This window comes from Pseudophryne corroboree, chromosome 6 (assembly GCF_028390025.1).
Source record: "Pseudophryne corroboree isolate aPseCor3 chromosome 6, aPseCor3.hap2, whole genome shotgun sequence".
NCBI lineage: Eukaryota > Metazoa > Chordata > Amphibia > Anura > Myobatrachidae > Pseudophryne > Pseudophryne corroboree.
Window position 1 is genome coordinate 480837476 of NC_086449.1, and position 12572 is coordinate 480850047.

The window sequence follows — 12572 nt, forward strand, 5'->3', positions numbered from 1 at the left end:
AAGAGGCACCGGGGGTTGGAAAACTGGGTAGAGATGAAGATTTTGAAGTATGATTGTTTAGTGACGGAAAGGGCAGTACTGAAGGATGAGACCATAAATTTGAAATGGGGGAAATCTGCTTTAGAGCATGATTTCCTCCACTGTCGCTCGGCAGTACGTGAGCATTTTTGAAGATATCTGGTGCATTTGGTGTGCCAGGGTTGAGGTGTTGATCTGCGAGGGTGAATAGTGGTTGGCGGAGCAACAGAGTCAAGGGCAGAAGTAAGAGATGCATTGTATAGGGTTGTGGCTTGTTCAGGGCATGTGTGAGAGAGAAGAGTAGAGAGAAGAAGTCAAACAGGGAGGATAGGGATGAGCAGTGGCGTAACTAGGGGCCCGCAGCCCCTGTGAGCACTTGGGGGTGCACAGGGCTGCGGGGCGCCCTAGTCACTGCCACTGATTTCTGCTGGGAAGGAGGGACACGGAGGGCACAGCGCGTTTCTCTCCTGTGTGTCCCTCCTGGGTCTCCGGCGGCAGCGGCGTGTCTGTTAAATTAAGTGCCCGGTACTTCATTTAACAGACACGCTGGAGATGCAGGAGGGACACACAGGAAAGGCGCGCGCTGTGCCCTCCGTGTCCCTCCTTCTCGAATCGCACAGCAGCGGGGGAACCTGGTGGGGGGGGTGTACCTGGCACTGGGAGAGCATATTTAGCACTATGGGGGGTGTACCTGGCACTGGGAGAGCATATTTAGCACTGTGGGGGTGTACCTGGCACTGGGAGAGCATATTTAGCACTGTGGGGGGTGTACCTGGCACTGGGGGAGCATATTTAGCACTGGGGGGTGTACCTGGCACTGGGGGAGCATATTTAGCACTGGGGGGGTGTACCTGGCACTGGGGGAGCATATTTAGCACTGGAGATGGGCATATTTGGCACTGGGGGAGGGCATATTTGGCACTGGGGAGGCATGTTTGGTACTGGGGGGTATATGTATACCTGGCACTGGGGGAGGAGCATATTTGGCACTGGGGGTATATGTGTACCTGGCACTGGGGGGGCATATTTGGCACTGGGAGCATATGTGAAACTGGCACTGTGGGGGAATAGCTGGCACTGGGGACATATGTGGCACTGGGAGCACAGCCCTAGCAACAAGCATGGTTACAAGCACAACACCCAGCTCATGAAATCCCTGGCAACAAGCATTACCCCCTAGCAACGAGCATGACACCCAGTGCATGAAACCCCTGGCTACGAATATTACCACCTAGCAACAAGCTTGAAACCCAGCTCATGATACCTCTGGCAACAAGCATAACAACTACCGCATGAAACCCCTGGCAACGAGCATGACACCCTGGGCATGAAAACCCCTGGCAATATGCATGGAACCAAGAGCATGAAACCCCTGGCAACGAGCAGGTAATTTAAAAGTAATTAGAAGCCTTACTGTAGGACTTAATGTGTAATGGGCATTTCGGTGTGTGGCATAATGTATCACGGACATTGCGGTGTGTGTCATAATGTGTCACAGGCATTATGGTGTGTGGAATACTATATCACGGGCATTGTGGTATGTGGTATAATGTCTCAGGGGCATTGCAGTGTGTGGCATAATGTATAACGGGCACTGCGGTGTGTGGCATAGTGTATAACGGGCATTGCAGTATGTGTCATAGGCATTACGGCGTGTGGTATACTATATCACGGGCATTGTGGTATGTGGTATTATGTCTCAGGGTCATTGCAGTGTGTGGCATAATGTATAACGGGCATTGCGATTCCTGTCATAATGTGTCACAGGCATTACGCTGTGTGGCATAAAGTGTCACAGGCATTACGGGGTGTGGCATAATGTGTCACAGGCATTACGGTGTGTGGCATAATATGTCGGGGGCATTATGGTGTGTGGCATAATGTTTAAAGGCCATTGCTGTATGTGGCATTATGTATACTGGGCATTACTATAAGGAGGAAAAATGACAAATAATGTAAGGGGCGTGACTCAGGATAATTTTTTTTCTTGTGGTGGCCAACGTCTGGGCATGCAGGTTGCAAAACTGGGGTATAAGGTAGTCTTTTCCTGCAATGCCACGCCCCTATATGCAAAGCCATGCCCATCCTTTGCTAGTGCCAATTATGGGGGGGGGGGAGGGTGAGCCAGAGAATTTTTTGGCTTGGGGGAGAAAAATTTCTAGTTACGCCACTATGAGGTGTCAATAGCCTCAATGTTACGCTTAGTGTTGGTAGCCTTAGGAGGGAGAGATAAGGAAGCAGAGATAGATAAGTTGAAAGAGAGCAGGTGGTGGTCAGAGAGGGAAAAAGGGGAATTGTAGAAATCAGAAATATCACAGCGGTGAGTGAAAACCAGATCCATTGAGCTCCCGTTCACATGGGAGGGTGAGGTGGTCCACTGGGAGAGACCAAGTGAAGAGGTGAGGTTAAGGAGTTTAGAGGCAGGTGATTTTGTGGGGTTATCGATAGGGATGTTGAAATCACGTAGGATAATGGAGGGAATGTCAGAAGAGAGGAAGTGAGGTAGCCAGGAAGCAAAGTTGTAGAGGAATTTGGAAGAAATGCCACGTGGACGGTAAATGACAGCAACTCAAATATTAGTAGGTTGGTAGAGGCGTATTGCATGGACCTAAAATGTAAGGTATGGTTCTGGAGGTATAAGTTGGTATATGTAGCTTGAGGGTAAAAGCATCCCAACACGACCCCCATGATGACCCCCCAGTTGGGGGGGGGTGTGAGAATGTGAGGCCCCCAGCAGATAGAGCAGCAGGAGAAGTGGTGTCATAGGGAGTAATTCAAATTTCTGTAATGGCCAGGAGATGCAGAGAGTTGGAGATGAAAAGGTCATGAGTGGGGGCCAGCTTGTTGCAAACATCTGGCATTCCAGAGGGCACAGGATAGGGGGTAGGAGTTTGTGGGAGAGATGTGAATGAGTTTATCAGGATTGCTGTAGTGTTGAGGTAAGATTCATTTGGAAGGAAGGGATATAGAGGGTGTAATGATGGTGCTGGGTCCTTGGCTAGGAAGGGAGACTGCAGGAGTGAGGCAGGGAGGGAGTGCAGTATGATAGTGGTGGAGGAGAGGTGAGGTGACAGGCAGAGGGAGAGAGCAGGGTTGAGTGATGGGGTAGAAAGGGTGTGAATGGGCAGAAGTAAGTTGCAATGGGGAAACAGAAGAGGAGGGGAAGGGAGGCAGAGAGGAGGATGGGAAATAGAAGAGAGGAGAGAGGATGAGATGTAGGAGACTGGGAGAGAAGAATAGAGGTGGTATCAGGAAACAGAATAAAGGATTAGGAAGACAATGAGTAATGGTGGATGTTGCCAGCCTGGACATAGTGTGGATGGGTTAAATAGTGGTAGTAAAATGAGAATAGGAGGAGTGGTGGCTGAATGAGAGAGCAGTGAAATTTGTAGAAATAAATACGATTTGCAAGTATTTAAAATGTGGTTAATGTCTACATGTTAACAGTAAGTCAAATATTTTGGTGATGTTAGATGGAAAACCAAAAAAGTTAGATTTAAGCAATCTTACTAACCCAAGACACCCTGATTGTAAATGTGAAAGACTTTATGGCTTTATGTGCAGTTCTGACTTGTGCAGAGACAGAAGGAACTACACTGCTTGTAAACATTTCACATGGTAAGTTACATTTATCTAATAGTGTTTATTATTTATTTATTGTGAGTTAAACTTAAAAGTGCCAAAAAATATAAGAAACATGAAAATAGATTTAATTAAAAGCTTTGCATTTAGAATCAAAACATATGTCACTCTCCCTCTACCAAATGATGTGATTATTACCCAACCACCTCAGTCCCTAACTCACTAATGTGCATCCTTCTACCCAATAATCCCAATCTCTTTGGTAATGTGATCCATCCCGCTCAGTAGGTAAGACAGAAGCAGACTGCAGCTATGCAAGGGAGAGATCAAAATAGATACCTCTCCCCATAGGCATATCTAGAGAGGAGGGGACCCACGTGCAGTCTCCGTGTGTGGGTCCCCTCCTCTCCCGTCCCGTAGCCGGCAGTGGCGGTGCTGTATAGCGCATGCGCAGGTCTCTGGAAAAATGGTGCAGCGGCTATTTTTTGGAGACCTGTGCATACGGTGTAGACTCTGGCACTGTGCCAGAGTCTGTAGTGCTCTCTCAGAGCGCTAACAGCACTGCACCAATTATTGATATGCCACTGCCTCTCCCCCATAAAGTATCTGCTTAAATGTCGCCTGAAGATGGCACTAGCTAATGACTTCAAGTTCCAAACTCAAACCTTGATATATTTGACAAAACCGCCATTCCTATAGAGTACAGGGAACAACAGTTACCTATGGATCAGCTCCTGATACTTAAAATAATGCAGACCATATATATACAGACCTTAAAATAATGCAGACCATATATAAATATACTGCATGAAAAGTTTCAGCATTTTTATCGGAACCTTTTTTTAAAAAAAAGATGAATCCACATGACAAGATTGTCACTGGTTGATGGATTTGTTATTATGTACAATTTTAGTTACAACTAAAATGACATTGCTAATTTAATGCATATCCATTTACCAGTGGTCCTTCATGCTTCACTCTCAAGGTGACTACTTTTTATTAAACAACATGGTAAGCAGTGTTTTCTTTTACTACATCTTCCTATGCGTGAGTGGACATGTTGTTCATGCTACATTTTTTCTTTATCAAGTAGGGCATTTCAATGGTGTAATGGGGAGGGTTGGTAGAATAGAAATGATTAAGGTGAGGTACTGTATCAGTGAAAGTGAATGAGTGAATCAATAAGCAGATATATCAGTAGGCAGTATTTGATAAGTAACTGTGAGGGCATTTGTAGTCAGAGCCGCAGGAAGAGTGTGAGAGCAGTGTCGTTGCCTAGGACTACAAGACCTTGGGGTGGCATCATCACTACCACCAGAGCCGGCCATAGGCATAGGCAAACTAGGCAATTGCCTAGGGCATTTGATATGCCTAGGGGCATCATCAGCTTCTGCTGAGTAAAAGGATATGCGGCATGCCTATATTCTGTGTGTAGCATTTCATATGCAGATACAGCCACAGTCTCACACAGTATTATTGGCATGCTGCATATCAGTTTAATCAGCAGAAGCTGCTTGTGCATCCTAGCCACATAGCAATGCAAATAAGATGCATTTTCATTAAAAAAAGGTGCCCGACGTTAGCATTGAGGCAAGATTTATGAGGACACATCTGTATCCAAGCAGAGGCAGAGGTCACAGTGTTAGCGGCAGTGTGAGTGCTGTGTGCATGTGAGTGGGGTAGTTGTGCAGTAGTGTTCGGAATATGTGTAAGGAGCATTATGTGTGTCATGTAAAAATGCATTAATAATGTGCAACATATGTGTAAAGGGCCACTATGTGTGTCATTATGTGTATAAGGGCATTAATAATGTGCGGCATATGTGTAACAGGGTACTACTGTATGTGTGTCATTATGTGTAATGGGGCACTAATAATGTGCAGCAAATGTGTAGGGGGCACTATGTGTGTCATTATGTGTATAAGGGCATTAATAATGTGCGGCATATGTGTAAGGGACATTATGTGTAAAAGGGCATTAATAAAGGTTATCATAATGTGTAAGGTGCATTATGTTTATAAGGACATTAATGTGTCTCATATGTGTAAGGGGCATTACTGTGTGGAATTGTGTATAAATGCATTACTAATGTGTGGCATTATGTGTATAAGGTGCTCTACTATGTGGCGTTGCATATAGAAAGGGCACTACTGTGTCATCTAATGTGAATAAAGAGCAATAAGGTGTGGTGTAATGTGAATAAGGAGCAATTCAGTGTGATGTAATGTGAATAAGGGGCTCTACTGTGAGGAGTAACGTTTATAAGGTAAAGTGATACTACTGTGGGATGTAATATGAATTATGGACACTATCGCAAGATAAAATGTGATTAAAGTTGCAGTACTGTGTGGCATAATTGGAATTGGGGTTACTATTGTGTGGCCATGCCCCTTCCCAGCAAGAAGATGCCCCTTTTTGGGCTGTGCGTCAAATGTGCGAACTGTTCCTATTTAAAATATAGGGGGTACAAGGACTGCTATGGGTGAGGGGTGATGGTGCTGGGAAAGAGGTGCAAGGTCAGAGGCAGAACCAGCGGTGGTGCTAGGGGGCACCAGCCAAAATCTTGCCTAGGGCATCATATTGTTTAGGGCCGGCTCTGACTACCACTACATCTGGCTAGCCGGGTGTCTGAAATGGCACCCTGCGGACAGTAGTGCTGCTGCAAAGGATACTCCGGCAATTGCCCCCTGTAGTTTGTAGTACTGCCTGGAACATTTGAGCTACTCTACCAGCTGCCTGCCTGCCACATATGATATCACATGTTTAGGAACAGGGCCAGCACAGAGTGAGTGCTGTTTGCAGTGGTATACTGTATATCAGTAGGTGAAACAAAGCAGGACTGTGAGGTTGTACAATGGCTATGAGTACAGTATGCAGTTACAATACTGCCCGTAGGGTTCCCTGTGATCGCAATACAGATGCCGTTATCCTGACAGGGGGACAATCCCACCTCTGAAAGACTGGTGCGGTAGGTGATTCTCCCTTTGTAGGTGTCCACGACACCTATGGAGGTAGAATAGAACCTGTGGCAAGTGAAGCAAGCTACCGTGCCCGCAGTGTGGTGAGTGCAGCGAGCCAATAAGGGGCTTTCTAGTGCTCACCCCACTGCTGGCAATCAGGCGGACGGGATGCCGCTGTCGGTATAGTGACAGCCGGCATCCCGTATGCCAGGATCACATACTGTTCCCATGTGTACAATAAGGTTGACTAAGTCAGTGCAACCATAAGCTTTAATAAATGACCACAATCTTAAAATTACTCTTTCCAGCAAAAACGTCTTTACCGGAGTTAGGGCTTGATAAATTTGACCTTATGGCAATATTTCATCAAGTGTACCTACAGTACTTGTCTGGCAAGACTATTTCAAAGTATGCACCCTCTTCCTAGTCTTTGTAAACACCTCTGCAGTATCAATCTGTGCTCAATTTATGGGTTGTCATATAATCAGGACAATGCACATGGATAAGCAGAATTAGGTCCAGATTTATCAAACCTTGGAGAGTGATAAATTGCACTGTGATAAAGTACAGACCAACCAGCTTCTAACTTCCATGTTACAGGCTGTATTTGAAAAATGAGTCAGGAGCTGGTTGGTTGGTACTTTATCACTGTTCAATTTATCAATCTCCAAGGCTTGATATATCTAGACCTTAGTATTATACATTTGTCTAAGTCATGAGAGTGATGAGACACCCTATTTATTATATGTAACATGTTTTATATTGCTTGAAAAGTGTCTGTTAGGACATTATTAAGCTGAGGGAGAAAGGCGTATCAGGACAGCATATAGTACACACCACATAGCAAGCCTTGTGCTTTTTAATGCAGATTATCCCTAACTGTGTTTAGAATTTGTCAAATGTAATTACATCTTAACAAATAATGTTGTGACCTGAAATAACTACACCCTACTCTGTCTAATGTCTTAAATGATGTTGTTATTTTATGAATATTGTAAAGGGAAGGTATTAGGCCTAATTGTGATTGAATCCCACTAATTATTACGGGACAGATTGTATCTCCCTATATAAATGATTTGTTATGGATTAGGAACTGCTAATTGTTACCATTATAGCATTGTCATATTTGTATCAACATGCAAAGAAGGTGGCAACATATTATGATACATTTGTAACAGATCACTAGCACCTGCAGTTTAAAGAACCACCATTAACAATTAGCATGAATGGTGTTTTTCTACATTCATTGATCTAATATAAGGATGTGATTACACAATAATTTCAACACTAGAATTGTATTTAAAAAAGGTGTATTCGGGAATTATCATATATGCATAGGGTATGAGAAGTATTATATATTAGAGCAATACTGATTGAAATTCAAATCCTAAATAAGGATAGTGAATTAACAACCTGATTCACTTGTCCTTTTTAGCACCATTGCATTAAAATTGCAGTTACTATATCCCAGAGAAGGAGTGAAAAATACAATTCAGGTCACCTAAATGCATATAAAACAATACACATCACTTATTTGATGTTAATTTATTGAGATGCTTATAATACTTAGAAAGTGGATTTGTAATTTGAACAATAATAAGGTCAACACATTTGTTAGAGATATAAACATTTTATTTCACTTATCATCTTATATTTATCTTAAGGAACCCGAACCTTTCTGAGAATTCTGAAATATTAGGCCTCAGTTTATCAAATGCAAAATAATTAAAAACACATCATAAAATCCTTTGGTGTAGCTTCATAGCTGCCAAAGGGGATGCCGGTCACAATAACGATGCCTTCATCCTGACTAACATGGACTGTCCCACTTGTGCGGCGAGCACAGCAAGCCCGCAAGGGATTTCATTGTGCACCCCCCCACCCACGCCTGCATTCTATTTCCCTGGATCCCGGCATCAGTATGGTGGCCAGTGGGATCCCAAGCGCAGGTTACCCATACCCAACCCCTGCCAAAGTTTATTTGCAAAACACAATGTCAGCATTTACATAGGGGCACAAGTCTTCACCTGCCTATAAAAGTAGTTAGGCAAAGTGAAGTTGTCCCTAGCTAAGGATGGGGTAACTGTTGGGCCCAGTCTTGAATAGTCCAGAAACAAAGTAAGGTTATTGAAATTAGATTTGCTCAGCTTGCACAACTGGTCATATAGCAAGGTGCGTGCAGCTTGGCAAGGCTGGTAGCAGATGTATCTTCTTTACTCCAAGACAGAACAGTAATATATACACCTGGTAAGTCAGTGACTGTATGAAATGCTAAAGTTACAGTACACAATTTATATACAATATAGTATGTCTGCAGTTGGCCAGTATAATTAATACATTGCATATAGTATTCTGAAAAACTAAATTAAAACCAATTGCAAATACAAAATTAAAGTACTACTTACAGTAGGTTTGAGTCAACAACATCCATTACCATCCCTTTTAAAAGGTCAAATGGAAATTTTCTGCTGTGGACAAATGCAAATTTCAATGTAATAACGCAAAGAGAGCTCAGCAGCCACACCACTAATAATAGCATCAATGAGAGGAATCCATATAGTCAGCTAATTGGCCGCCAATCTTCATCTTCTTCAGTTTGTATTTGGCACCAAGGCTCGAGCATCTAAATGTGTTCCACCTACTGGCAGGTACATACTGTAGGTGTTTTTCTATTAGTCAGCATGGGACAAAAGTACACAAACATGCCCTTATTGTACTATATCCTAGCTTCCATGCCCCCTCCAACCTCCATTCCCCCTATCTATGAGCAAGGGGTTTTAAAAGCTAAATATGTCCCAGTCACCACAGTTATGGATATGAAAAACCTTTTGGTGTGCATGGTGCCTGGAGCAAGGTATGTTTCGGTGCCCCCTCCCCTGTACTGAATTGGTGGCCACCAGGGTTGGTTCAAGACCTTGTGGCATCCAGGGCAAACGTTTCCTTTGGCGTGCCCCACACACACACACACAGGTTCAACATAGTGCGTGACAAAGGCGCAATGCAAAATATAGGAGCGTGGCTTCATAGGAAAGGGGCATGGGCACAGTTATGCCTCCTGTAGTTATTGACCCAGTAGTTGTGCCCCCTGTAGCTGTGCCCCCTGTAGATTTGCCCCAGTAGTTGTGCCCCCTGTAGATTTGCCCCCAGTAGATGTGCCTCCTGTAGCTGTGCCCGGAGTAGTTGTGCCCCCTGTAGATTTTCCCCCAGTAGATGTGCCCCCTGTAGCTGTGCCCGGAGTAGTTGTGCCCTTGTAGCTGTGCCCCCAGTAGGTGTGCCCCCTGTAGCTGTACCCAGGCTAATTGTGCCCCCTGTAGCTGTGCCCCCTGGTAGCGCCGCAAACACGAAAAAAATAAAAAAAGGCCAGACACAGGTTCTGGCGGAGTCGAGCTGCAGCGCCTTGTACTGTCTTGGACACCTAGAGCTCGAGCTCCACCGGAACCGCCCTGCGCATGTGCAAGAAATAAAAACAATCAATTTGTGGTGGATAAAACCCGTAAATAGAGCATCATAAATAGGTCCACTTTATTCAGATGGATTCCCTATTGCTTGTCTAAATTGTATCACTAGATATTAATATGTATAACATGTTGTGCATAATGGTAACAGGTTATATTTTTGTAACTCCTTCTAAACTAACATTTTCATCCTGTTTGCTAAATCAATCTTAATTTTTAGCATTTAGTTTATAGCATTTATATTTAAATTTGTGATGGTGGTCATTAACTGCAGTAATGGATCCCACTTATGTAAAGGATTTATTTCCTGATTAATGATGAAGATGATCTAAAACTAATTTCACTTAATATATTGAGCCTGATATTAAAATCATCATTGCTCCATCTGCCCTTAAAATTGCTTTGATTACTTCAGTTGTTGAAACTCAATTGCTTTATCAAGATTCATGAAATAATTATCATAAAGAAGCACATCTGTGATTTCTATCTACATTTTCAAACATATTATGGAATCACAGATACATAAGATTTTCTTTTACAGAGTGAAAAATTATAGCAAGTGCTGAAATATAGCTCTTTGTGATTCTCACTGCATCATTATCAAAGTACCTTTGATAATCTTTGAAAGTTTATTTTACAGGCAGATACTTGTATAGCATATGGCAATAATATAAAGCCACCTATTCTATCAGTTTAACATGAATGAATGAATGAATGAATGAATGAATGAAAAAGTGAATGTACAAAAGGAATTACTTATTTATGCTAACAGACTACTGTATTTGTATAATTTATGACATAATTACTTGCATGACCTTTAACAGATACAATAGTTGTCACTAATTTGCATCACAATATACAGTAAGTGATAGATTTTGTAGCAGTTTTATATGTATATATATATATATATATATATATATACATACACAGTGTATATGAGCAAGAGGTTTAGCATGATGTGATGTAGGCAGGTGTACTGTAGTTTATGAACTTTTAACCATGCATGGTTTGTGTCTTGTGGGCTCCAGGTCAGATTGGTTCCTCTGTCTGCATATAATGTCTGCAACACTGGGCCTAATACACACCTGTTCGCTCGCTAGGGTTTTCTTTGCAGTCCTGCGTTCGCATATTCGCCGCCCATAGGGGAGTGTATTCTTGCTTTGCAAGTGTGCGAATGCATGTGTAGCAGAGCTGTAGAAACAGAATATGTGCAGTCTCTGAGTAGCCAAGAACTTACAAGAACAAAGGGAAGAAAGACTCGTTGTTGGGGCACACTTAAACAATTAAATTCATATTAAAATGTAACTTTTAATAATGTTACATATAAAATATAAACACATAGACAAACATAAAACCCTATTCATCCAAAATGACACTTGAGGTCCATTTTTTGTTTTTTCTGTGTCAGTGTCTAGCAAATCTACCAATATAGGACTCTGGACCACAGCTATTATTAAGTCACATAAATTGGAAATTACCACCAGTGAGATATAGGGAACACAATGTTTTTATTGAAAGAATCAATTGATAAATTAATATCAAGAAAAGAGCACTATACATGTATTGGAAATATATTATATTAATAGGATTGATTCCTAATAGGGTGCTCTATAAATAGGTCTCTTGGTAGAAAAAAGGTCCATTGAAAACTAATCTTTAGATGTTGGATAGGGCAAAAAGTCCAATGATAGCTGTTCAAAGGAACAGAGAGGGAGGAGATGAAAAGAAATGAAAAGGGCTGAGTTGGTCCTAATTTCTTGGAGTAAAGGACCTAAGATGGCGGTATGGGTCATAGGCTTCTCCACCACTTCTGCTTTTTGCTTGGTTGTAGGGACTGATTACTACACCTGATATTCCAAAGTGGTCTCCCAACTGAGTACTGATCAAGCCTGTCACTGCTTAGCTTCCAAGATCAGATGAGATTGGGCGTGACAAGTGAAGTGTGGCAGTATTAATCCACTTCAAACAAATGAGAGAGTGTGGTTTGTGACTAGCATACCTGAATAAGCACTTCTGCTGTCCATTATATACTGCACAGGGCCTCTGTTAGTACTGCATTGCAGAGGATTTATACCTGGCAAATGGATGAGAGAGTGCTTGAAAATGATAGAATTAGGTAGGGTAGTGTAAGGTAACCACACTTCTGCTGCCCAATGTCTTATAGAATTACATCGAACAATGGATGAGAGAGAGTGGGAACTGTCGCCTACTGAAAGAGGAAAGAAAATCGGGGTAAATTAGAAAGAGAATAAATAAATAGGAATAATGTGAAAAGCTAAGAAAGGTAAATATTAATTAAGATTTTGATTCACAGCCCCTTAATTTAAAAATGTGTAGTAAGAGAACTATATACCAAGAACATTTCACATAATGTATAGTAGAAAATTAATACTGATCAATGTGACTACCAAAGCAGATGTCTAGTGGGTGGCTTGTTCACAGTGAACAAGTCACCCGCTGGTGAAATGGCCATCTGTGATCTGAGTGGAGCCGGACAGTGCACGGTCTGGCCCACACATATATTTCTCTTGGTATCGTATCTTGCCCTTTTGGGCTT

At 42.5% G+C, this 12572-nt stretch overlaps 1 pseudogene; it reads right to left on the reverse strand.

The window, feature by feature from the left end:
• Window positions 1-11850: 11850 nt before the first annotated feature.
• On the reverse strand, window positions 11851-11969 carry LOC134936996 (5S ribosomal RNA; annotated as a pseudogene).
• Between the last annotated feature and the right edge of the window lie 603 nt (window positions 11970-12572).